At 51.3% G+C, this 26,302-nt stretch overlaps 1 long non-coding RNA gene across 3 annotated transcripts in view; it reads right to left on the bottom strand.

The window, feature by feature from the left end:
- Positions 1-25,729, bottom strand: part of LOC116453103 — a 42,021-nt gene extending 16,292 nt beyond the window's left edge. For 2 of the 3 annotated variants that reach the window (XR_004243680.1, XR_004243681.1), the window contains exons 1-4: positions 25,182-25,728; positions 19,291-19,514; positions 15,911-16,065; positions 14,638-14,797 (exon numbers count right to left, since the gene is read on the bottom strand). This is a non-coding gene — a long non-coding RNA (uncharacterized LOC116453103). Of the gene's footprint in view, positions 1-14,637; positions 14,798-15,910; positions 16,066-19,290; positions 19,515-25,181 lie in introns of all 3 variants that reach the window. The other variant, XR_004243682.1, reaches the window with a different exon arrangement.
- Between the last annotated feature and the right edge of the window lie 573 nt (positions 25,730-26,302).

Raw genomic sequence — 26,302 nt, 5'->3', positions numbered from 1 at the left:
TTGTCAGCCTTGCATGGATTCACCTTGTTGCCAGAAATGCACACACTCACCTGAGAAGATACTTGAGTTGCCAAGTTTTGGGGTGTCTCTACTAAGAGCAGAAGTGGGGGAGTGCCAGGGCCCCAGGGAAGAGCTGTGTTTCAGGAGCTGTAATGGAGCTGGCTTACAGAGGCTCGGGATGCACAGTCTCCACATCACCTCCTCCAGTCAGGCCCTGGGAGGGCAGGCACGGTGGGCTGGGGAGCAGATTCAGCTCCAAGGCAGGATGCTGGGGCTTGCCTCCTTACAGATATCTCCATGTCTGGTGTTTTCAGCTCTCCAGTCCAGCCCCAGGCTCTCTGCCGGCACACACCCGCTCCTCTGGGCTCTCCAGCCCAGCTAACACGGTGGGGTGAGCACATGGTCCCTTCTCCAGATTCCTTTCCAGTTATTTCCCAGCCCCAGGCAGGGGGATGGTTTTTCATCCCCTTTCTGCAAGGTGATTAAACGCTGCACTTGTAAAACACTTCATTCTGGGAAACAAATTATGCAAAACACACTCAGTGGGATCTCATACAAATGGATACAGCTGGCTGACAGTGGGGACTCTGCACCCAGGATTTACTTTCTGTGGGAAGCTGCCTGGCCAGCCTGCTCCATCCTGGGAAGGGGTGTTCAGCACAGAGCTCTGCTCCATCACAGCCCCCAGGGACCTCCTCTGGGGAGGGCTGGCTGGTGGCACACATGGCACAGGGACAGGCTGGTGTGGAGGAGGCTTGAGCACCGCACAGAGCAGCTCTGGAGCCCCAGCACATCTGCATCTCCTGGTGTTCCTTATTTTAACCCTCACATGGGTTTTTCAGAGCACTTCTGCTGCTGTTGGCAGGGCTGCAGCACTCATGCACCATGCTGGGATGAGAGCATCTGGATGAATCTTCACTCACTGTGTTTCCAAGCAGCTCCAGGGATGCTCTAACTGCCCACAGCCTCCACCAGTGCTCTCCCAGCACCAGACCTCACTGACCAGGCACAGCTTTCCACATCTTGGGCCACTAATGATGGGCAAGGAGGCTGCTCAGCTGCAGACAGGCACTGGCCATGGCAGGCATCAGAGGACAGAGCTCACTCTTCTGGAGTGGCTCCGGGATGCTCCAGGGGAAGGGACTGCAGGCAGTAACATGCTGGATTAGCACCAAAATCAATCCAATCCAGAGCCTACCTTGGGTGCGTCATTGTTACAAAGAAAAAGACAAAAAAAAAGGAAGAAAAGAGAAATTAAGATTCCCTGCCCCCGAATTGCTGACTCATGAGTGACTCAGGGGCTAAGTTTAGCTGTCGAGCTCTCGGCACTGCTGGGGTGAGCACTGCTGACTTCTCCTTAACCTTCTTATCAGACCTTTCAAGCAAACCCTTCAGCAGCTCAGGAGAGATTCTGCTCATGCTCCAAGGGGACTATGAAGCACCTCTGAAAGCTGGGATGAAGCATGTGGATGTCCTGAGGTGCACACACAGCTCTCTGGTGGGGATGCAAGACCTGGGAGTGGAGACATAGCACCGAGGGCATCACACTTGGGGAGTCGCCATAGCAACAGGGAATTCTAACAGCAATTAGGTGTGGGCTCCGCTGCATCGAACCGAGGGATCTGGGGACAAGGGGCTCCTCTGGTTCACAGGAGGTAGCACTGCCTGACCCCAGTGGACAGACCCCAAATGGCTTTGCAAGTCCTGCAGGTGTTGTTCCAGCCTGGCCTGGGCAGTGGGGATGCCCCCTGGGGAAGCGCAGAGCTTCGACCCAGACCAATTTCCACAGCAGGGTGTCATGTTCAAGACTTTCTGATCAAAGAAAACTCTCAATTTCTGAGCAGTGATCGTATCAGCACCACAGCTTGACCCGGCTGGGAGCTGAGTTGGCTCCCAGCCTCAATCAGACCTGCTCCTATCAGGTCAATCTTTACACAACCTCACACTAAACCTTCATCAAGCGCTTCCCAGGAGCCCAGCCTGGAGAGCAGCCCATGGCTCATAGCTCATCCAGAAAGCTGCTCCTCACTCCTCTCCAGCCCCAGGCAGGATCTGGGGGACCTGCCTGCCCCGAGCCCCCCACGCTCCCAACTGCTGCTGCTTTGGGCCATGGCAGGAATCGGAACAGATTCCCACAGGGTCACTGTCAAATGAGCTGAAGGCATCATCCCTTCTCCACAGAGAACACCACACACTCAGCTTTTCCAAGTCCAATAGCATTGCTGAGAGCTTTTTTCTTTCCCCCTTTTCTTTTTCATATGCTAAAAATCAATTCCTCCTCCTCACTGCTAGTAATTCCACTGAAGTTTCTCATCCCATTGTTTCCTTCCCTTCACAATTTCTACATTTTCCAGGCTCTGTACTGGATGAAATGCTATCCATTCCCTCTTTCTACATAATTTTTCACATTTTTGGCTCGTGGTGGCCCCTCTGGCCAGGAGACATGCTCTGGCACTCACTTCCCTGGCTAGGGACATTCCCTTTTCATCAGACAGCTTCCAGGAAGCCCTGGGAGCCACAGAAACTTGAGCAGTGCTGTGTTCATGCCTTTCTTCAGCATCCAACCTCCCCTTTTATTTACAGGTAGAGAAGGGGTTGTGGCAGCGATTCGGCTGCTTCCTCCCAGTCTGGAGGCAGAGGGGGGCAATGCACATCTGCAGAGGGGAGATAAGGGAATGGGGCACCTCCAGTGCCTGGGATCTTATTAAAGGAGAGCTGGCTAGCGAGATCCTATTGCTGCCCAGAAATATCTATGACTTCATCCTCGATGAACGCGGACAAATCAAGCGAGCAGGGTGGGCACTGCTGTGGGGCAGGGTGCGCAGGGAGCGAGGGGAGGCTGCCCCTTCTCCAAAGGACCCCAAGTCACGCTGTCCCCTGGCCAGCGTCACTGGTGACGGATAAGCCTGTAGCAGCTCGGACCTGGCAACTGTTCAAGCACACGGCAGCACCAGACCTGCTGCCCACAGCGTAGAGCTGGGGTTTAAACCCGCCAGCCCCCCACTCATTCAGGGACACAGGGGACAGGGACAGCTCCTGGATGGCCACGGCACCACCTCCCAGCCCTGCAGCCTGGCTCAGTCAGTCCCATCTCCCACTGCCAGCCCCATGGCTGCAGCTGGTGAACCGTGCCCCAGTATTTTCCCACCCCGTGCTGCTTCCCCAGGAAGAGCATAGTTGATTTGCCAAAGTTTGTTCCCACCTCTCTGTTCCATGGCAGAGGGAATCGGGCACCACAGCAGCTGATAAGCAGCTGCACAGAGCCAGGTTTTGCTCCAGCAAAGCCTAGAATGAGTTGCAGCCAGGTGAAGCTCAGATTTCCAGATCCTTCACTTCTGCCCGGACATCTGGGAGCCGAATTTGTCTCTGATACCGTCATGTGCTGCTTGTTCCTCTTAGGAACAAGCACAAGGCAGACAGCAGCGCAGGGAGGAATCCCTGCCAACAAACACCACTCGTGCTGGACACAGCCAAGAGGAGCCACAGGGACAGGACCCAGTGCCAGAGGCTCCTTTCTGCCAGGGCAAAGCTCACTTTGTCCCTGCAGCAGTTTGGCAAAGGGGTTTTGGAGGGCAGCAGGAGCCTCACTGATGCTTGTGGGGCACAGACAGGAGCAAACAACAGCCAAGCAGTGACAGCAGTCTTCTTGGCAGACTAAACACTACAAAAGCCATGTGAATAACTGCAATAAATTCTCCCCACCCTTCGAAAGGGAAGGCAGGTGTGCAGGAGCCTGCTCCGAGCCCTCCTGGGAAGGCAGAAAGGATGCAGCTCCTCACCATGACCACTCCAAAAAGCCTGTGCACAGCTGCCAGCTCGTGGTAATCGCCTGAGTCACAGGGGCCTTGGTGCTACCTCCCACCTCATCCTCCCCTGCACAGCATGTGCCCTTCCCACTGCTCCAGGGAAGGGGGGCAAACACGGAGCCCCCACAGCCGGGCATGTGGGCAGAGCGTGACAGGGTGGGCTCTGCTCCCAGGGGAAGCTTCCCAGCACTACTTGGGAACGAGCTGTGCTGGCCAGGAGAACGCTGGGAGAGGGTGGCTGAGCTGGAGACACTTGAGGGAGCAGAACAGGCCATGCACGGCAGCAGAGAATGGACATGAGCATCAGTGGAAGGAGGTCAGAGGAAGGAGCACTTCAGGAACAGGAGACAGAAACAGCTACCAGGAGCTCACAGAAACACAGAATGGATTGGGTGGGAAGGGACCTGAAAGATCATCTACCTCCAACCCCCCTGCCATAAGCAGGGACACCACAAGTTGACCAAGAGGAGCAATATTTGGGGAAATGAGCAGGCCCCAGTATGCCAAAGCAAAGGATGGGAAAAAGCTTCTGTCAGCTCCCCTCATCCTCAGTAAACACCACCCTGGGAGCTCCTTGCCTAGGATCACAGCCTGCCCAGCTCAGTGGGGCAGGAATATATCCCACATGGCAGAAAACACGTTTCTGGGAAAGCACAACACATCCAACCAACCAACCAGCAAAGTGTGTTAGCAGCATGTGGCTCTGAGGGTGCCAGCCCAAACACCACCAGGACATCTCCTAGACAACAAGGCCAACCTACCTTGAGAAGCAGCCCTACAGCTGGAGAGAATTCCTTGTGCTCCTCAGCATTACAGAGCAGCCCTGATCCTTTTGGACTCCCCAATTCCTCACTCAGGCATCTCTGCATTCCACTGTGGTGGAGGCAAGAAAGCCCCTTTGGGTGATAGAGACTTGGCCTATTGCCATCAGCTCCCCTCTGCAGGCCCACAGCTGCCCCCATGCTCCAGCACATGCCACCAGAGGGGATCAGGGACATTTAGGGATCCAGGGATGATGGCAGGAGAACAAGGTTCTGGCTTGGTGCTAAGTTTTGCACTGTGCTGCAGTAACCCAGACTAAATTACCATTTACACTGCTCTTTTGCAGCTAATAGAATAAAAACCACAACTGGCAAACGGCAGGAGAGAACTTCTCCCTGTGACAGCTACCGAGGGAACCCAGACCCTTTTCCTTCAGCCCCTCTGCTCTGACACTAGGGCAGGTTCCCAAGATACCCCGGCTGGGCATTTGTCACCAGCACCAGGGTGGCAGGGAACAGCCAGTGCTCCTGATGCAGCTCCAAGCTGGTTATGGAAGGAGAGTCTATTTAAAGGAGTCAGAGCCTTTTTAACCTACCTTTCTTTGAAAGGAAAAAAGCCCACCTAAATATATCGTCCCAGAATTAGAGCTTTTAACCTGCCTGCCTCCTGCAACCCATTGTCCGGCGCACTGAGATCCGTTTCCCTGGAAATGGCAGTGCAGGCTAATTGCTGTTTGAAGCCTTTCCTCCTACAGAGCAGAGCAGCAGCCTCGGAATGCCATTCCCATCTCTGATAGCTCTCTGTCAGAACAGGCTTCCCAACCTATTTCTTCCCGGTTTTCTCCCTGGACAAGCAAGATTTAATCAGAAGCATTTCCCTACAGAAGCCACCCGAGGGTGTGTGCAAAGGGGGAGCTGCTGAGAACACACAAGGGGACTGACAGCTGCTGGGGACTCAGGGGACCCTCAGCAATGGGATGAAGCCTTCCCTGCAAGTGAGTCAAGGCAGCCAAGCAAAGAAAAAATGGTAACAGGAGGAAAAGCACATCTGATGTATGTGGTTTTTCACCTAAGCTCCTGAGAAGAGCAGGTTGTCAGAAAGCAGGACAGGCATTGCAGTGACAGCTTCTTATTTTGTGTAATTGCTACACCTCAGGAAAAAAAAAAAAAAAGCCTTATCTCGAGCCAAGATGATTTTCCCTCAAGAAATCCTTGAGGTTTGGTGCTTCCATTGAGCTCTGCAGAGAAGAACCCTGCTCCCAGTCAGCAGCTGGGGCTGGGAAGGCACTCCGTGGAAAGGGAGAATACTGGGGAGGAATGTGGCCCGGCAGTGCCCTCTTTGGGCACAGCCACGTGCAGGGTGTGCAGCCACATCTCTCCTTTATCGGCTGGAACACACTAGGGACTTTGTTCCTCGCTGCAACAGAGCCGGGCTGGAGATGCTCACACGCAGCAGGTGTTTGCTCTGGCAGCCTCCCCTTACCAGCCACAGCCCTGCCTGCTGGGACAGACCTGCCAGACCCCGGCACAACGGGAATCACCTGCAAGAGGAGCCATCCAGAGCCCCGCCGCTCCTCCTGCCTGGAGCTCCTCACACAAGCCCCACAGAGGGCAGAGATGGGGTGTCTGGAGAAGCTGAGGCGCTTGGATCCATCGAAGAAGCACTTGGGAGGGAGTATTGAGGAGGCTTTGCCAACTCAGAAAGGGACCTGGAGCTGTGCAACAATAACCCTGCAGTTTGAGTCAAACACCCCCCACAGCCTTGCTCTGCTCCAGCCCTTCTTGTCTGCAGGTCTGGTCAGGATTTCCAAGGGGAGAGACCCCAACGAAGACAATTCCTAGGCTCTTTGCTGGCACACAACAGCACTGTGAGCCAATCACCTCTGAGGTTAATTAGATAAGGTTCTCCAATAAGGTCTCTGGCAGAGCAGGATTTCCTTTCCTCTGCATTAAGCCCTTTTTTAACCCTCTGACAGGTCTCAACATTGCAGTGCCCCCATGGCACCACTGACCATTACAGGGGATCTGCTGCAGGACGTCAGGGGTGAGCTGCAGAGAACCACAAGCAGCAGAGAAAGAGCTGAACAAGTTTAGAAATGGTCAGCTCTAGCAGCAGCCCCAGAATCCAGCCAGGATCTGGGGTGAGTGCAGCAGCAGGAGACCCTGCCCTGCGCTGGTCATGCACACAGAAAAACAAACCAGGCAGAAAAGGAAGGAGGAAAACACCCTGCTCTCTACCCCCGTGCAGACCCTGCTGTCTGACCTAATCTCCCCACCAACTCATCTGCATCCACAGCCTCTGCTTCTCAGCTGCCTGCACCGCCCAAGAGCCGGCAGAGAGCCAAGATCCCGGCTCCAAGACATTAACCTGATTCCTTGTGACTGGGTAACCCCCTTCCTCAGCCCACTCCAGCCTCCCCCAGGGCTGGCAGGGCTATGGTGCTGCACAACTGCACAGCGCCACAGCTCCAGATAACTTGGGTTGCCCCTTCCTCTTCTGTGGCTTAATGGAAATGCATAATAAGATCTCAGCACGAGCCGAGGAAATTGCCTTCCTTTATCATGCCAGTGCCTTGCCCAGGCTAGCTGGGGAAGGAGAACACAAGTAACAGCCAGAACACTCTTCTGGGGGCAGCAGAGCCCGACAGTGAAGGAGTCAGCAGCCCCTTTGCCCCGCAGATTTCCATTTCATTTGCATTTTAAGTTTGGGGACTGCTGAACTCAAGCCCTACAAAGGGCAGGGGATGCTCCAGGGCCAGATTCCTGCTCTGCTTGTCAGTCATGGAGAGGGAAGACATGCTCCCTGCAGCCCCTGCTCACCACATCACGAGGCATCACCAAGAGCACAAGGAAGAGGTCAGGATCAAGAAACAAAACCAGAAACCCTCTGGCAGCATCCTGGCATGCTCAGCCTAGGAAGGAGGTCACGCTTCTCCATGGATACTTGGACAAGGATATTAAAGAGGATCATCACAGCAGGCAGGCAGTGATCCAAACTCACTGGTTTCAGGCATTTCAGAAGCCAAAACTTGCCTGCAGGAGCTCCCAGAAATTATCCCAACAACACAGTTCACTGCAGCACTAGAGGCTCTTCCTGCAAGATCCTCCGTAACAAATGGCCCAGTAGCATTCCAGATGGCCAATCCATCCAGGCTGCCATTCCTACCCACTCCTGAGAGTGTGGAACACTTCCTGTACCCACAAACAGGAACTATGGATCAGGCTCAACTGGAGACAGAGGCTGGGTACAACTGTGTCCTTGGCAGGCTCAGCAGGGCTGAGGAGGAAGAGGAGCATCTCAGGAGGCTGCCACAAGATAAAACCAGAATATTTTGCAATAATTTGTCAAAGTCTGCAGGAAACATTGGAGTTTTGGCAGCGCCTCTGGAACCAAACCAAAACCAGGACCTCACAGTCCTATATAAACACATTCACCCCCACAGATCCGAGTCCCATATGAGGGGAAGAGGAGCAGTTCTTTTTCCCCATTTTCCAATGGTCCCTGGGAAGCATAAAAAGGTGAAGGTGTTGCTAGTGTAGATGGCAAGACACAGCCTAGTGGTCCATGAGCTGGAGAAGGGAGAGCTGCTCCACCCCCAAAACATGGGAGGCTGCTCCCTTCTCTCAACCTGACCCCAGCTGGAGACAAAATGGAGATGAAACTGGATGAGGGTGGCAGGTGTTGCAGTCTCCTTGTTTGGACACTTCCCCAGCATGGGGCTGGAGAGCTCTGCCCCACAGACCAGCTCATCCTGGAGGAGCTGGTGTCCCAGGTAAACAGCTCAGCCACCTCTAGAGGAATTGGCCACAGGGCTACATGTCAGCAGAGCTTCAGTTCAGCATTGCTGCAGCTCTGAGCAGCAGCCTGTGCCAGGGAGAGATGGGAGAAACACAGCCTGATGGCATGCTGCACAGATGCCATCCCTGGTGCTGGCAGCCTGAAAGACGAGTATGTAGGGCCTCATTTGCTTTGGCCTCGTTGATTTTCTGCAGCTCTGCCCTGAGGTCCACAGTGAGGTGTCTTTTCCAGACTTGCAGGAGCTCTGGAGCAGGATGAGGACATCCAGATCCTTCCAGGACAAACAAAAGGGAACAACTGAGACAGCAAAGGCACCACAGGACCTTTGGGTTGACACAGCCACAAAGAGAGGATGGCATTCCTGCCCCTGGCCTGTTTCCATGCCCCAGGACAAGGACTGCCTTGAGCAAAAGCTGGGGTATCTGGGTGCAAATCAGCTCGTGGTATCCCTGGGAGGCAGGATCCACCCAGAGTCAGCCCTGGCTGCCACATTCAGGCTTTTCAAGCCTCTCAGATCCCAGCCTGGAAAGCAAACTGCAGCAATTACCCGCTCTTGCTGCTGTGAATAGCAACACTGTAAATAAATTACATCTTGGAATTAATAAGTGTTGCCTAAATGGGGTTTAACATCTTAAATTCCCGAAAATCCTTGTAAGATGACAGAAAAGGAAGAAGGGAAGGTATTTACTTGGCTGGAGAGCCCTAATCTAGCCCTAGCAGTAGGCAGGACACCCAAGGAGACTCAGCCCTGCCTGTTACGGGGTTGTCATGCTCCAGCACCAGGATATGTCCGTACATCCTGAGGTCAGACCAATTTTACTCCTGGCAGCAGAGCAGCAGTGCTGCAAATTGCTTTTAAATACCAAGCTAGAGCTTGAGTGCTTCCAAGGCAGAGCACCAGGGATGAAGAGAGACCAAACCAGAGAGCAGCTGCCAAGCTGGGCCTTTGTACATGAGGCAGAGAACCTTTGGCATTCAGCATTTGCACTGGAGGAAGCTCAGTGTTCCTCTCCTCCTCCTGACAGCTCTTTGGTGTGTCCCACCATCACCATGGTGAGAGCTAGATGAACTTTGGTTACCTGGGAGCACTCAGAGCCTCTGGTGCCATGTGAGGAAATCATTTTGCAGCCAAAATCCTGCACAGATTCCCAGCAGACAATTCCCCTGGCACCAGGCTGGCAGCTTCCTCCAGGCTGCCCCCTCTCCCATGCCAAGTCTGCTCCATCCAGCCTCCGAGCAATCTGTCCCCGTGCAGGGAGCAAGGTCTTGTCCAGATCTTTCCCTTGCCTGGAGCACATGTGGACTTGTGCCTGATGAGAAGCAAGTCAGAGCCACACGTCTGTGTGATGCTGATTATTTTTGCTTTCCTTCAAATTTCTCCCAGCTGCCTCCCAGACAGCCCAGGGTTCCCAAGGGGCCCCATCTCCCAGCCTATTACTGGGAGATCAGGAGACAGATAACTGGGACAAGAGCATTTTCTAGACATCCAGCTCCCTGGGGCTGATCCCTGAGGATCCCTCAGTGCCTGCTGATGGACACGCATCCCATGGCACACAGAACTGGCATTGCTGTGGAGCCACTGTCCTCCTCCCCACACAGATATCCTGAAGGTTAAAGCACCAATCCCCTTTTCTCCTGCCCTCATCATTAACACATCCAGGTGAGCAGCAAACACAGCCCCTGACACTGAGCACTAGTTTTCCTCTCCACTACCTCCTGGGGGCCCGGCATGGAGAAACCTTAGTGGATCCAACACAACTCCCAGCACAGAGCAGCTCCACTGCTTGATGCAAAGTTTAATTTGATTTCTCACTTGAATAACTGAGACATCCTTGATGCACATCCTTCCGCTCCTTCCAGATAAATCTGCTGCATACAATTAGCACCAGGAGTCACCTGCATTTCACCAGCCTTCCCCTCCACTCCAGCCTCCACCAGCACCTCCCAGGGATGCAAAGCAACCCCATTCCCACCTTTGGAAAGGCTTTTCCATGGCATTTGCCCTCCTCTAGCAAGGGGAAAAATGGGGTTAAAAAGTGGCAGCAATCAAGGAGAGCTGATGGAGGGGGCAGAGGCCAAGGCAGGAGCTGCAGCAGCTTTCCCAGCTCAGTCTCCAGCTGTAATTCCTGCAGGAGCACAGTCCAGGGCAGCAGCATTCCTTGCTGCCCCGAGCCACTCTGTTCCTCCCCAAAACCAGCTGCACTTTAACAAGGCTTGGGTCAGCTGTACAGCCCCTGAAGAGCAGCAAAGCACAATGCTTTGGAAACAGGGAGCAAACGCTGTGATTGCCAAGAAAATACGGGAAGCGCAGGTGGGAACATGATGTTCCTTTTTTTCTTTTTTCTTTTATATAAAAGTCTGGAGGTTTTTCTGGCATCTGTTTTCAGGACGCTCTGAAACTTCAGCCTACAATCCCCAAAGCCTGGGGAGCACAAACCTGCTGAACCAGGGTCATTGTTGGGGCAGGAGGGAGACGCACAGCTTTCCAAAAAAGAGAAAGCTGAATAAGGAGAACAATGTTGTCCTGTACGAACCCACAGTGATGCACAGGCAAAGGTCTCACCTGAGACTGGAGAGCCCCCACAGGCTCTGGCTGTTTTCTGTCTGGTTCAAAACTCACTGGTGAGCCAGCTTGACTGAATCCATTCCCTTCCCCGAGCTCTGAAGCACAACAGTTGATTTTAAAACCTTACAGCAAACTGTTGGGGAGTGAAAAATGGATTTTCAGGCATTAAAGCACAGACCGAGGAGCAGACACCTTTGATTGAGAAATCAATGCCGGGGTTTTACAGCACTTCACACTAAGCAGCGGCAGAGCCCTGCATGTGCCTCATCCCTGCAGGGCAGGGGGGAGAAAAACCAGCAGAAAGCAGAGAAATTAAACACTGATGCTTCCCGTGGCCTTACCAAAGCCAAACATAACATGTTTTCAAAAGAGACCCTTCAGATTATAAACTGACAGGGAAAGGGTCCATGCCAGACCTTTCAGAGGGGGCTTCACCTGGCTGCTCTCGAGGCTGAGGGCTGGTCTCTCCTCAGCCCCTGCTAACCAAGACCCTGATCCAGTGGGTAACATTCCTGCCCGTGGCAGGGGGTTGGAAGTAAATGGCCTTTAGGGTCCCTTCCAACCCCAACCATCCTGTGATTCTCTTATCTCTTCCAGCCCACTTCATGAGGTGATCCCCACCCAGGGCAGCACACAGGAGCTCCTGCTGCTCTGTGAACCAGCCCTGGGTGCAAGAAGGACAGAAGGACAGAAGGACAGATATTAAAAACAGAGCCTGGGATTGATGAAGATGCCAAAGGGAAGGAACAAGTCACTAAGGGAAGAGCAGGAACAATCCCTGCACCCAACAGGGATGTTACAAGCGAGAGAGACAAGCTAACAAATTAAAACAGACCACAAGAATGCCTGATATGTTTTAAAGCCTTCTCTCAGCTTTCTTCTTCTCTTTTGTATGTTGAAAAATAATCTTCAATTGCAATTGCAATGCCCCCAGAGGGAAAAACACCCTGGCATAAGGCAGACTTCCCTCTAGGCAATGTGAATCTGTATTACGAGAGCAAAAAGCCTTTAATCTCAAAATCATTCCTTTCCAGAGCACTTGACCCGAAAGGAAGTCTCCTTTATTTCTGTAAAAGTCACTTTCTCTCCCACATCCTGTGGCCTCAGAAGGGAGCTGGGAGGCAGCTCTCTGCACTCCCCAGTGCCTGCCCTGTTCGCCTCCACCACCCTGCTGCTGCCAGGGCACTGCTGGGGCAGGGACAGCCCCTCTCTTGCAGCACCAGGGTGGCAGCAGATCCCCCGGCCAGCAGCTCAGGGACACCCCTGCTCCCCAGAGAGCTCCTCTGCTCCTGCCAGGCTTGACAAGCCCCTTCTTTTTAGAGAGAGGGACAAAGGGGGACCTTCTCCAACTGTTTCCGTCCCTCAGCAAGAGCCAACGCAGCCGGTGCAGTCATTGGCATCTGACTTGTTTCTCCTCAGATGCTCCAAGCCAAGAGCGCTCCTTTCCCAGACAAGGCTGCATCCACAGCACCCGGGTGGTTTTGGACAGCTCGGGGGTGCCACCAGACATGGCAGATAGAAACCAGCTTGTGTAGGCAGCAGGGGAGCTGCTTGTGTCCCAGGAGCTGTCGTGACTCCACGAGGAGCCAGCTGTGATCCGCACCCCCAGTGGTTCCCAGTCCCGGGGATGTCCCCATGAGGGCTGAAATGGAGGGGAAAAGCGGTACCAGCAGTTCAGCAGGAGGGGTGGAAAGGCTGTTTGCCACAGCCTGAAGGCAGCCAGGAAGATGGCATGGGTGAGACAAGAGCTCCTGGTTCCCACAGCCATCCGAGATCCAGGGAAATTGCCACGGACAAGGATCTTTGAACCAAGGCTCCCAGCCCAGCTTCATCCTGTGACAGGGGCTCCACATGCCAGGAACATGCACCTCTGCTCTGCCCTCCAGGACATCAAATACCAGACACCTGCCCACACAGGACACAGCTCAGTAGAGCAACCCCAGGCTCATAAAGCCAAAACCCAGCGTAAGTCACTGATTCCATGCTGGGTTTTGCAATGGATTTGCAGTGTCATGTTGGGAAGGACAGAAGGCTCATGGAATTACAGCATATTTCTGCCCCTCCAAGCTGACAACCACCTGGATCACAATGTGCTGGAAAAACCCAGGGACTGGCTGTGCAGAGCTCTGCAAATTTCATGTTTTTAAAGCAGCCCTTGGGGTTGTTTGAAGCACCTGCTGTTGGGATCCCTGCACACAGCTCCCGAGCACAAGCTTTGCTTTCTCCTGAACACACACATACACACAGGTCTGGGCTACTCACTGGGCTCAGCCGTCCTGGAGGGAGCAGGTTTATCAGGCAGGACTGGCAATAAAGGTACCGTGTTGGTGGTGGTTCCTTGAACTGAATTGCTCTCAGTGCACTGGGGACGTGAGATCCAGTGCAAGATACCCACAGGGTTCTATAGAATAAACACAACCTGCTTCAGTTCACACAAACCAGCCCCACAGAAACATTAAAACTCAACAGTGGGGCCGTCAGCTGCTTCAGGTTGGGCTGATTTCTACATGCCTTTTTAGGGAGGCTTTTCTTGAGGCTTTTTTCTTCAGCTGACAACCCCCTCAGCCCCTCTCTTTCTGAGGGCCCCAAGGAAAGTGAATTCTTGAAGGAAAATAACTTCTAAACCTCTCAGAGATAAATAAAGTCCTATTAGACTAATTTTGAGGATGCAGGGTGGAGAAAGCTTAAGCTAAACAAACTAGTGGAAAAATTGATTTATTAAAGTGGTGGATGCTATCAGGGAAGCAAGCAATTTCCTGCAAGCACCATAGCCCATTCTACTAGAACAGATCTGTCTCAGCTTCCTAGCAGCGTTTCCTCTCCCTGCCCCCAGAGCAGCTCCAGTGGTGTGATCCCCTTCAGTGACCCATTAGCAGCCATGGCACATTTGCCATTGTGTAAGTGGCAGCAGCAGCAAACATTACACTCTAAATAAATTTTCGGCGGCTGCAGAGTGGTGTAATTAATTACAGGGTGTTTCACAGTCAGCAGCAGGCAGGGGAATGCACAAGGCTGTGGGAAAAAGGACATCAGGTCCCCCTCCTGCTGCCTGTCCCCACCCTGCCCTGCCAGAAGAAACACAGGACCGAGGGCTGAGACCAGGCAGCAGCTGGAGCTGGAGTCGAGGTCAAACTCTGTTTCACAGCTCATCCCAATTTGTGAGCTCCAGCAATTGACTGTGTCCCCAGCCTGCTTCGTTTGGGCACATCCTTGATCAGCAAATAAAGAGCCCTTGCTGTCAGTGCCTGCAGAGGTGTAAAGTTAATCCTGCTCCAAGTCCACTCCCTGCATCTTCCTTTTCCCACATTCCCTGAGGATCAAGACCTGCTGACAGAGCAGGAGCAGATGAGGAAGAAACAGTGTTAAACCCCCTGAATTGGATCCCTCCAACTCCTCCCTTGGCAGACAAGAGCCCTCAGCTCTCTCTCCCTGCTCTCCCCTCCTGCACTCCCCGTGAAGCCTCCTTTGGGATGCTGGTTCCTGTTGCCCACCCAGCAGCTAAATCACTGGTGATTGCTTGGTAAGCCTCAAATTTTCCTGAGTTTAGGACACAGCACATGCTGTCAGCGTGCCTTGCTGCCCGACAGCTGGATCCCAAGGTCATCAGCAGAAGCAAATGAAATAGCTCAACCCTGGGAGAAATCTCACATAAACCTCACACCACCACCACCACTTCAGAAAGTCGTCAGAGACTTTTGAACTCACCAGGATGGCACAAATGGCAAGATGGGAGCCTGCAGGACTTCTCCAGGGAGAGCTGACAGATGCCTTGGCCCTCTGCTCCTCCCATCTTGCATCCTCCCTCATCCAAAGACACTGGCCCACATGAAGGTGTCCTCCTGCTTCTGAGGGGTGCTGCCCTCACCTGTAGAGACAGAGACAAAAAACCCCAGGTTTTGTTTCCTGATGCTGAACAGAAAACTAAAGTCTTAAAAGGCTGGTGGAGTTGAAGTGTCAGCATTCACGATGAGCCCCGAAATCAAGAACCTGAGACAATCCTCGTCTTCCTCCCTTGCTTCGGCCCCACTCCCTGCTCTCTGGCAGGGCATCCCTCCTGCTCTGACTGGCTGCTGTCTCTCTGAGCAACACCAAAGCAGTGTTGAGCAGAAGGAAAAAAAGATCATATATATACAGCAGCCTTTGAGCCATGCTTTTAATATTTCATCTTTCTTTTTCTGCCAGAAGAAAGGAAATTCCTTATGCTGGCTGGGCTGCAACCTCACCACCACACCCTTGAGCCTCAGACAACCCTGGCTGCCAGCCCCTCCAGGTGGCACCCCACCCACCCAAACATTGCCTGGTGCCAGTCAGGAGGTGGCACTGAGGGGACAGGGAGGGCTGGGCAGCTGCCTCAGAGCTACAGAATTCAAGATATGGCAGAGAATCCCTGCACTAAGCTCCACAGGCCACTCAGACGCCTCCATGGACCAATTGTGGTGGAAACTTATTCAGGAAAGGTGACAAGTCAGTAGCCACCAGGTCACCCCGAGTGACACCTGCCAATCCCTGCCATCACACTCTGTGTCGGAGCCAGCCGCCATCCCACCCGCACACATCAAGCATCATGTGTCAAGCCAGCTTTTATTTTTAAATTTACTGTCTGTAAAGTATTTTGGCTTTAAATTATTCCGCAGCCTCCCTCGGTTCGGCAGCGCTTCCCCGTCTAGACAGAACAATCTTGTTGTCAGTGAAACAGATTCGCCCTGACATCCCCGCGGAGATGCTGCTGCTGTTTTGTGGGAAGGAAAAGGACTAAAAAGCTCTTTCTTTACAGTTTTGAAATGTGATTCCTGTCCATTCAACTTCAAACAAACACCTCAATAAATAATCCTGCCGTCTCAGGTTTGAGCTCTCCATGTTAGGAAGCGGCACGGATGGCTCAGCATCAGTGGGATCCTCCATCTCCCACTGCTACTTCCAGTGTACCTGCCCTCCTGGGAGCAAGGAATTCCCACCTCTCCTGTTCTTCCAAACCCACCTGCTTTGGCTCTTTCCCAGGCTGCAGACCAGGCTGGAGTGCGGAGATCCCTGTGGCAGCAAAGTCCCTGCTCTTAAACACTGACCTGGATCCTCCGTGGCTGCAGGACAAGCCTTGGGTGGCTGGGTGGGAGATGCAGGAGAGGCATCAGCAGCCTGAAAGAGACATTAAACCAAGTGAAAATATATCTTGCGTACCAGCTTTGTTGCCAAGGCTCTGCCAGCATGAAAGACTACAAATACTTCCTTTATAATTAAAAAAGCACTTTTCCCCCTTGTTCACCAAAGCAAAGATAAACCAGAGTGAGTGTTCAACAGCACCTCGTGTCAGCCTGTGGTACTTGGAGAGAGAAAACAGCCTGATCCAGCCAAAAATAGCATTGTTCCCCTTTTGCTCTGCCAGTAACACATCCTTGATGTCTGCAGTCAGAAGTGACAAGTTCCAGTTGGGCATCTTTCCACCTCCTCTCCTGGTAAAACAGCCACCCACCTGGCAGCAGGGAGGTGATCTCCACCTTGTGTGGGGCATTCCCTGCCTGGACATCACCCAGGGGGAAGGCACAGCCCCAGAACTCAGCCCCTGAGGAGCTGGACACACAAACAATCATGCAGGAACAGAGGGGCCTCCATATGAGGGGCAAGAGCTCAGCCCCAGGGATGCTTCTCAAGGGTGCCTGTGGACAGGGGGGCTGGCGAAGAGCTAAGCACACCAACAGGCACATCTATAGGGTGGCAAAGGGCCATATTAGCTGATTTTATTCCCCAAATGCCTCTAGACCTCCAGGAGGTGCCCAGGTCAGAGCAGACTGCATCAGCCCTCCTGTGTTAACATTTAATCCCAGTGCCAGAGCATCACACCATAAATCAGTTGCAAAAGTACCGTGCTCAGGAGGAGACACTCACCTCTAAATAATCAAGCAGAAAAAATGCCTCTGAATATTCAAATGGGAAAAATGAAGTCGTGAAGCAAGAAGGGCTCTCAGTGCTCTTTGCACAGGCACCCACGTCCAGCAGAGCAATGGGAAGAGCTACACCAGGAAAAGCTTCTGGACAGCTAACCTGCTTCCCACCCTTCATGTGATGTATAACCTCGTGAATTCATCCCTGTCCCGACCTCCATGGAGATATGGAAGTTCCCTTCCCCCAGCTCTGGGAGCAAGCTGGCTCTGTCCCATAGGGAACAGCAATCCTGGCTGTGCCATATTTGGAGCAGCCCCCAGCACACCCACCCCAGCCAGGAGCAGATGGCCCCAGGATCCAGAGAGGCAGAGCGGGGGAAGATCCCACCATCCCAGAGATGTGCCATGCAGAAGCAGCCCAAAGGACTGCCTGTACCAGGGAAAATAGCACCAGGAATGCATGGCAAACAGCAGATGGATGTGGCCTTTCCTGGGTGCACAGATCCCACACAAGATCCTCCACCAGCACAGAGCCCATGGATGGCTGAGAGCATTCTGCAGCAGCACTTTCTGCCTCTCCCTTTACTCACAGCAGTATTTTCACCAGCTCATTAATTCAGTGAGGTTTTGCCCCAGATCTGGGGGACCAGATCTGGGAGCAATTGCTTCTTTGAGGTGCCTTGAGCACCTGCTCTCTCTGTTGATGGAGAGTGGAGAAAAGTCCTCTCCTCCGCCCCTCCACCTGCACCAGCCCTGCTGATGCCCAGAGCCATGATAAATGGAGCTACAGCTCCAGTGGAGTGTTTGCTGTCCTCTCCGGATGGAGGTGTTAATGCATGGGTTGAGCTGGGGGAGTGAAGTGCTGGAAAATGATGCAGAAAGCTCATTAGCACATCCCTAATAGCCCTGAAATTGCTGAGGGCCTCTGGCAGCTCTCCTCCCCCTGGGTGGGGGGAGCCATTCCTGACAAGGCACCTCTGTGCTTGGAGCCAGTGTCTCCACGCCGGGCACTGGCTCACCTCAGCAAATCTACTCCAAATCCAATGACGCCAGGAGGAGCCGCTGTCATCAAGCACCCAGATTTTACTGCTACATGCTGCTACTGGCCTCTTTGAGAAGACTGTGCCTCAGTTTCCCTGCCTGTGCAGAAGGGCTGTGACACCTTCCACCCACCTCAGTGAATATCTCCTGCTCTTAATTCTTTTTCTGCACTCACAGAGCTTCAATGATACATTTTGGGGGGGGGGGGGGGGGGGGGGGTGGTTTCAGGCAGTTCAGAGGTGCTGACTGAATTTCCAATGTCACCCAAACACATCAACACATCAGCACAGAATCCCAGAATGGTTTGGGTTGGGAGACACCCTAAAGCTCCTCTCATTCCAGGGACACCTTCCACTAGACCAGGTTGCTCCAAGCCCCATCCAGCCTGGCCGTGGATACTTAACACATCCCGAGTGTCCCGGTGGTCTCTCCAGTGGGAGATGAATGTGGACACTGCTCCAGGCAGGTCTCCTCCAACACACACTGATTAAGCTCAAGTGCTCAAGTCGCAGGTTGGATCACAGGAGCAATTCTGGTTCACCAGAACTGGGGCAAAACCTTCTCTCTGATTTAATGAGCTGGGAAAATGCTACTCCTGGGGAAAGAAGGGAGCACAGGGCAGGAGCAGGTCCCGTGTCCCACCTTTAAGCACTGCATCACAGTTCCACTTTTCATGGCACCGGAACCTGCACTGAAGGGATTTGATGACTCCTGAGAAATCCAAGCCAAGAAGCTTTTAAGAACTCCTGAACTGCCTTTTTAAGACGCAAGGCACATGTGCAACTAATCCAGTCTTAAAACTAATGAATTAATTTACCTTAGGAGAAGCAAACCAGCATAAATTAATATCTCCCAGTAGTATAACATAAGCATGTTTTATCTAGAGATTATGTTGATTAAATCATCAAGTGCCATAATCTTCTCTTCGTACCTCAGTAAGTTGGAGAAAAAAAAAAAAAATCCCTAAAAATGTAGATACAGCCTTCCAAGCCACAGGAGGGGAAGTGCACGTTCAACTCCAAGCAGTTTCCTGGCTCAGCAGAGTGTGCACAGGAGACTCCCCACCCTGGAAGAAACTGCTCCAGCTGGTGTGGTACCAAGAGGTAAAATAAAGCACCGTGTTCCTCGTGGAAGAGGTGCCAGGAGATGAAGGAGCTCAGAGGCAGCACAGGCGTTGCACCTCTGGGGTTTCACTCCGCAAATGGAACTGAAGAGGTAAGATCTGGCTCCTCCAGGCCCTGAATCTGCTTTCAGGATGTAAGACACCAGTGCCATTAGTCATGCGAGCTGGATATTCCAGTGGCTCAGACCCACCACACAGGGAAACAGTGCCTCAGCAGAGGGGGGAGAGCACAGAATCCCCTTTAAAACATCTCCCTCCCACCTCCCTCATCTCATTTCTGCTTGTTCCCACCCACCCTGATGAATCAACAAGACCTACCCGGACTTTTTCCACCTGCCGGGGGCGGCTTTTCAGACAAAGCCGGTTCCTGCGGGACTCGGCTGCAAACTGTCTCCAAGTAATCATGCCCAGGCACTTCAGGTTTAATGGCTTTGTGTGCTGGCTGTTTGGATTGCTGGAGAGCCCTTGGGCTGGGCACTTCAGACACACAACACCTTTTATTCAGAGCCAATTCAGAACCTCAGGCGAGCTGGAAAGTTTCCCTGGAGAAGGACAAAGGAGCTCGTTAAGAGGAGGTGTCCAAGGCCAAAACAACATCTCCAACAACAGAAAGCCCCTCCCGTGAAACAGCAAACTCTAAACACTGTTTGTACTGACCCCAGACACCAGCAGCAGGTCTCCAGCAAGAAACCTGGATTTACAAGTCAAACCTAAACGTGAGCAACACAGACTCTCATAGTCTCCGGTGCTTATGAAATAAGTGGATTTTGCAAAGAAAGGGCAATTAACAGATGTTGTTGTATTTGGTTATTGGCAAGTTGGGGCAAACAGTGAGAACCTGCCAGCAGTGCAGGCACCACAGCTCCGTGCTTGTTTCCTCACAAGTGTCATTTCTCCACTTTTGTAAGAGCTTGAGAGCCTTCAGAAGAGAAATGGCATTATTTCAAAAAATGTTTTAAAACCAACGTGAAGTTGTCAAGAGGAACACTCTGCTCAGTGTCTCGGGCAGAAAACACATCTCCATCCAAACACTGTGTCCCTGGTAGGAAAAATACACGTGTAAAGGATCCATTTTCAGCTTCTGAAAGGAGGCAGGTTCTGAACACGAGTTTTTCCTCAGAGAGGAGACACTGTGTGCTGTCTTGCAGCATTACAAATATGGAAGCTTCAAGAAGTTTCCCGACTTCTTCTTTTTTTTTTTTTTTTTTTTTTTTTTTACTCATTTCTGTGGTCCCTCAAACCTGCCTGATGATTCAGAGAGCAGAGGAGGGTTGTGTTTCTTTCTATGAACACCTTTAAACTAAAACACAGACCCAAGCCCTTTTCTCCCCTAGAAGCAAACCTCCAAGCCTTACTGACTTCCCTAAAATGATCCGGGCAGAGGAGTGTAATTTAGGAACAGTTCTTCACATCCTTCTGATGCCATTTTACTGTGGAAATAACCTATCTGACCCTCTCCCTCTGAGAGTGTCTCTGCCTGCCCAGCTCTGAACAGCATTTCCCTTCTAGGCTTTATAATCTCTTCAGCTCAATTAATGGGGCCCCCAAAAGCCTGGGGACTCCATTACTCCTAAATGAAACATCTTCAAAGACATTAATACCACTTGTCTTCTGCAGGACCCTCATTCCAGGCAAGGCTGACATGTTGACAGATCTTCACACTCTTTTTCATCAAGGAAATGCACCATTACACAAGGTTAATTTTTTTAGGATTGATAGAAAATCTCTTCCTCTAGGTAAACATAAGACAAACATCTACGCACTGTGTGGAATTACATGTCAAGCCACTCGGTAAAACCAACTTATCTGCCAGGAACAAGCCTGACAAATCCTCAGTACAGATGTCTTTCTTTCCCCACTTTAAATTGCACACAGAGGCCTCAAAGTTCAGGGGAAGGGAGGGGGTTCCCCTCATTGATCATCCCCATCCTGCCTGTGCTTCCACCTCCCTGCTGAGACAGCTGCCTTTGGAAAGGAGGATTTGGAGAAGATATCTAGAGGAAAGCCTTAACAAAAAAAAAAAAAAACCTAAAAAAACCAAAAACAAAACAAAAACCCACGACGGGAAGGTTGCCTGAGCTCTCCCCTCCCTCCTGGGGCTGGAGGTGTGCTGGGAGAGCGATGCTGTCTGCAAATGGCACCTGTGCCACATGTGCCCCTGGCAGAGCTCGTGGCAGAGGATGTTCAGCTCCCCAGTGACAGTGACCAGCAGAGCCGTGTCACTGCTGCTGCTCATTCCCCAGGAGAAAATTCGACTGAGGGAATTACTCCTTACAGACCTGAACTACAAGCACATGCTTTCTGGTTTTTAACACATTCCCCTCTCCCCGAAAGCTGGGGGGAGAAATCTTTACAGCAGATCAAAGCCCACAGATGTCAGACAGTTTTTCGTCCTCTCCTTTTGCAATCCTTTAGCTGATTGATGCCCTGGGGGAGCCAGAGGTGTCAGGGAGAAAGCCCATGATCCCTTCAGGATGGATTTCATTGTTTTTAGCTAATGAGTTCCACCTTGGAGAGTGAGATCCTCCTTTCCAAGAGCCACAGTGCTACCCCAACACCACAGGTCCTCTCTGAGCTCCAGCTAAAATCTGGATGGACATTGCCATTCCACACTCACCATCCTGGACCAACAAATTATTAATTTATTCCCAGAGAGCTGCCATCTGTCAGCCGATCACGGACGAATCTGATTAACAGAACATCCCCGTGATCTCCACCTACTGCCAAGGGAAATGTGCTCTCTTCCAATGGTTTATGCAACCAGCTTCTCACACTCAACTACCAAATGTAGCTGGTGGGCTCAGTATCCAGAAATCATCCAGTCACCTGCTCCGGAGTGAGCCTTGGCCTGTCCAGCTGGATGGAGAAGGGACAAGAGGGTGACACTGAAGAGACAATGCGCTCAGAGGTGTAGGTGAAGTTCTGACATAGCCAAAAACCTACAGCAAAGCCTTAAGGAAGGTTAAGCTGCCCTTAAGCCCAGAGTAAAAGCTAAGTTGAGGAAGGAGAAAGTAATTTCTAGGTGAATTACAGAGCCAGCCCTCAGCCTTTGGCTGATCATTGTTCTCCTGTGCCTCAGCCTGCCCGACTGAGCCATCAAGTTTGTTCTCATTTACTTCTCTGTAGAAACCGTTGAGATTTGTATTTCAAAACCACATTGGGAGTAAAATCAGTGGCGAGACAGGCAGCAGCAGGCACTGGATGCCCTTCACAGCAGCGCCCATGCAGGAAAGGAGGATGCTCTGCCCTGATGCTGGGCTGGCTCCTCCCATCCGCTCTGCTCAGCAGCCGGCGATTGCCACAGCAACAAGAAACAGAGGAGAAAAGTATTTCTCCAGAACGGATTTGGTTGCTTTTAAATGGATGAACATAGGAGAGTTTGTTTATAAACGTCAAGAGCAGGTCGGTGTGAAATTGGAAATGCGAGAGGGGTTTGGCTCTGTGAGCAACACGCGGAGTGAGGGGATGGAACACCTGAGCCGGGTGTGGGTCCGGAGAGCTGCAGAGTCTCAGCACTCGAGAAACCTTGTCACTAATGCAGACAGTGCTGCTCACCCCCTCTGTCCCCAAACTCCACCACAGGGCTGAGCTAGAGTGATCTGCCTTCCCAAACAAAGACCCTAGTGCTGGAGTTCCAACCCCATTGCCAGCAGAGCCGTGCAACTACACAGCAAACAGGGGCAGGGAGGTCGAGCACGAGCCTGTGCTCCGCCCCAAAACGGTTTGAGAGGTTCATTAAACCAGTTAATGGTGCGGGAGCAGCACTGACACCGTGCCGCCCATCTCCTTTATAACAACGTCCCAAAGGGCTCGAGCATTTGGCTGGAGCTCTAAGGGACACAGGAGCTCTCAGGAGTCCGGTCCAGCTGTGCCAGGAGTGAGAGCGGGCAGCACATCCCAAAAAACACAGAAGGTAAAAATCCAATTCTTGGATGAACAGCGAGGCTTTCCATGTGCTCTGATGATGATGATGGCTGGGTTAAACACCCAGGCAGCAAAACTCACCCTCACCGCCTGCCCTCACAGCAGGCATTTGGGACACAGCTGCTCCCTAAAGGAGACCTCGGGGGAAGCAGGGTGAGAGCTAAAGAAGCACTTTGAACAGTCACATTTTTGTGATTGTCCTGGCAGCCCCTTCACAGCACACTCAGCTCACTGAGGGAACAACTGCAGCCAGACAAGTGACAGGCAGGGTCGAGGACCAGGACAGCTCCCAGGTTAGAGGCACATCCTGCAATCCCCAGTGACAAACCACGTACCCAGAGCCTGCCTGGCTATGCACCACATTCCTCTTCATCTGAGACATTGATTCAACCAGGTACTTGACAATAAAAGGCTGCAGAAGCAGTGAAAGGGCTCACTATAATACATTAATTAAATAAAGGTAGCAGTGCCTCAGAATTTAAGTGAATATGCAACACCACCACTGAACAGGGTGTGTAACACAGCATGGTTGGGTGACTGAAGGAGAGGGCTTGTGCCTCTGCTCAGCTGACTGGCTGCATCCATTAATTATATCCCCATTAGGCAGGCAGGAAATGCTCCCACCAGCAGCACCTTCCTGCTCTGTCATTCAGCCCAGGAACATGACAGGTAGAGCAGAGCTGAGGCATAATCGAGATGGAGCACCTGCCAGGCAGGATGGATAGGGAGGAACCCCTCTGCTCGGAGGCTGTGCGGGTTACTGATACCTTGGGTTAAGTGACAAGATAAAGAGACCCTGCATGCTTCGGGAAGGCCACAGCCAGTGTTTGAGGCTGTTCACATCCGTTACAAGGTACGTGGATGAGATTCCCCCCGAGGCCCTCAGCACTGGGGTAGCAGAGGCTGGCACAATTCTACCACATCCTTCATGCTCCCTTTGGCCCTCATGGGATTTCCGAACAAATAACGCCTTCAGACTTCTTTGAGAAAGCCAGCTTAGCACTGAGAGGTGTCCAGCCCTGCTCACTGCTCCAGAGACTCCTCACTGGGCCCATGCACAGGGTGCCCAGAGAAGCTGTGGCTGCCCCATCCCTGGAAGCGTCCAAAGCCAGGTTGGATGGGGCTTGGAGCAACCTGGGCTAGTAGGAGGTGTCCCTGCCATGGCAGGGGGCTGGAAGATGACCTTTAAGGTCCCTTCCAACCCAAACCATTCTGTGATTCCATGATTCCCTCCAAGGACAGTCCAGAATCTGCCTTCCATGCCCCACCTCCCTTGCCCAGACGCACCACACAGGCAGCCCAGGTATGAGAGCACCAACACCGCAGTTTTGCACCCCAAAATATCTGCTAAATACTCCCCTTCACAGCACCTGGAAATGGCAGACAAGCAAGCGCCTGTGTCTACTCAGATGGACAAAATCCTCTAAGAGCAAAGGCCTGCTGGGGCAGAGCCACTCACTGGGTTACCACCAATTGTCCCTTCCTTGGAACAGACAAGGGTTTATCCATCATCAGGGGACAGACACTGCATTTCTGTATTTCACCCAGACTTTCAAAGCTCTTTCCAAAATTGTTATTTCAATGAAGGAGGAAACAAATCAATAGTTTTGAATTCTCTCAGGGGAGAATGAGGCCAAGAGGCTGAGGCAGAGCTGGTAACAACCCTACCATGTTTTATTTCCCTTTCCTGAACTGCAAAACTCCAGGCTTGGTCCAAAATGAGACCTAATCAATACTCTAATGCTGAGATCCCATTACACACTGAGTATCCCTGGCTCCCAGGTTAAAGGGTCAAACTCTCCTTCATGTCTTAGTTTTCCAGACAGTCTTAAACCAATTGTTTCAGCAATTCCCAATCTCAATGGATGAGATTTTTACTACCCCAGAAATCCTTTCCAACAGAATCTTTGCCTCCTGTTTTTATACCAGTTTTGTGCAACTGTGTTACACGATTTAGGATCATCAGTATTCAGAGTCTTCCCCATTACGTGATGCCTTGTGATGTGTGAGGTTTGGAATGTTTCTTCTCTAATCACATCAGAAAAAAAATATTCCTGTGGCAATTAGGCAGTGTTACTAAATTTTAGTTCATGGGCAAAAGGCTATTTCTTCTCCAAAATGAGTAATTCTTCAGTGTTAACAGGAGCTTGACATGATCAAGCAGCTGCCTTCAACTGTCTGACAGACCAATTAATTGTTTATCAAACACCATAAAAAAAAAAAAAAAAAAAAAAAAAAAAAAAAAAAAAAAAAGGAAAAAGCCCAAAACAAAAAACTTGACTTACCTCCTCATTTAATGATGGAAGCAGTCATGGAGCTCCATACATGTGTCCTGAGCCTGTCCTCCAAATCCATGTCAGCCAGTGCCACCAGTCTGTTCACTTTAAAACCCTTCAGTCACCAATTTCAAATAGGATTTAAACCATCAAGCAGAAACCTTGACTGAAGACACCAATTTTTCCCCTGGACTTGCATTTGTATTTATTTTTGTTAAAGCTTGTTAGCTCTCATGACCTGGGCTGGCCATTAAACCTGCAGAGATCTGCAGGCAGCGCCCACCCTCCAAAGAATCCTGAACTCAATAAAAATAAGGAGCATTAATAAAGTGAAATGAAAAACGTGCATTTCATCACTATTCTGCCTTTTTTTCCCCCTCACAAGATTCGGGGCAGAACATGGGGATGCAAATTAGAACTAAATGAAAAATGACAAAGCTACCTGAGGCATCCAGAGAACTGATAGCTTTCAAATGTGAGATTGATGGAATAAATCAGCAGCTGCTTCCCGTGGGTTACAGCTCTCGGTTCCAAAGCCCTCCAAATGCCTGGCTTTGCTCAGAGCATTGCTATTTTAGAACCAAAGGCTTAAGTAACTCTTCCTGTGCTGCTGTTCAGCATTTTAATTATGTGAGGGGAGTTGAGACACCCATCCTGTTTAGAGATACACCATGGAGAATATTTTGCATTTCTTTTGTCACCTAAATGTTATTTAAATGTTGGTCCCAAGGTTTCTTTGAGCCACTCTCCCCTTCTGCTTATTTATTAGCATCAAATTAGAGTAGAAAAAAAACCCCAAATATTTTATGGGGGTTTTGGTTCTCATAAACCCAAGCTGTTCTTTGTGCCTATTTAAAAATTAAAATCAGTATTTCACAGAAAAGCATTCTTGCATAAAAAGGAGGAATCTAAATAAACAGAATTACTCCACTGTAACGTGATAAGTACTTAAGTATTACAAGATATTTTGGCATCCCCGAAGTTTGAGCTGATGTTAAATATTAAAGGTGTTTTCCACATTCAGCAAAACATTGCAATAGTGGAATTCTTTAACTGTATGAAATTTGGAGTTTCATTGACAACAGGTTTTCAATAAATCATAGAAAAAAAGAAACGTGCATTCTTTTGTT

This window comes from Corvus moneduloides, chromosome 18 (genome assembly GCF_009650955.1).
Source record: "Corvus moneduloides isolate bCorMon1 chromosome 18, bCorMon1.pri, whole genome shotgun sequence".
Classification (NCBI taxonomy): domain Eukaryota; kingdom Metazoa; phylum Chordata; class Aves; order Passeriformes; family Corvidae; genus Corvus; species Corvus moneduloides.
Note: the sequence above shows the minus strand (reverse complement) of the source record. Positions and strands in the feature narration are given on the sequence as shown.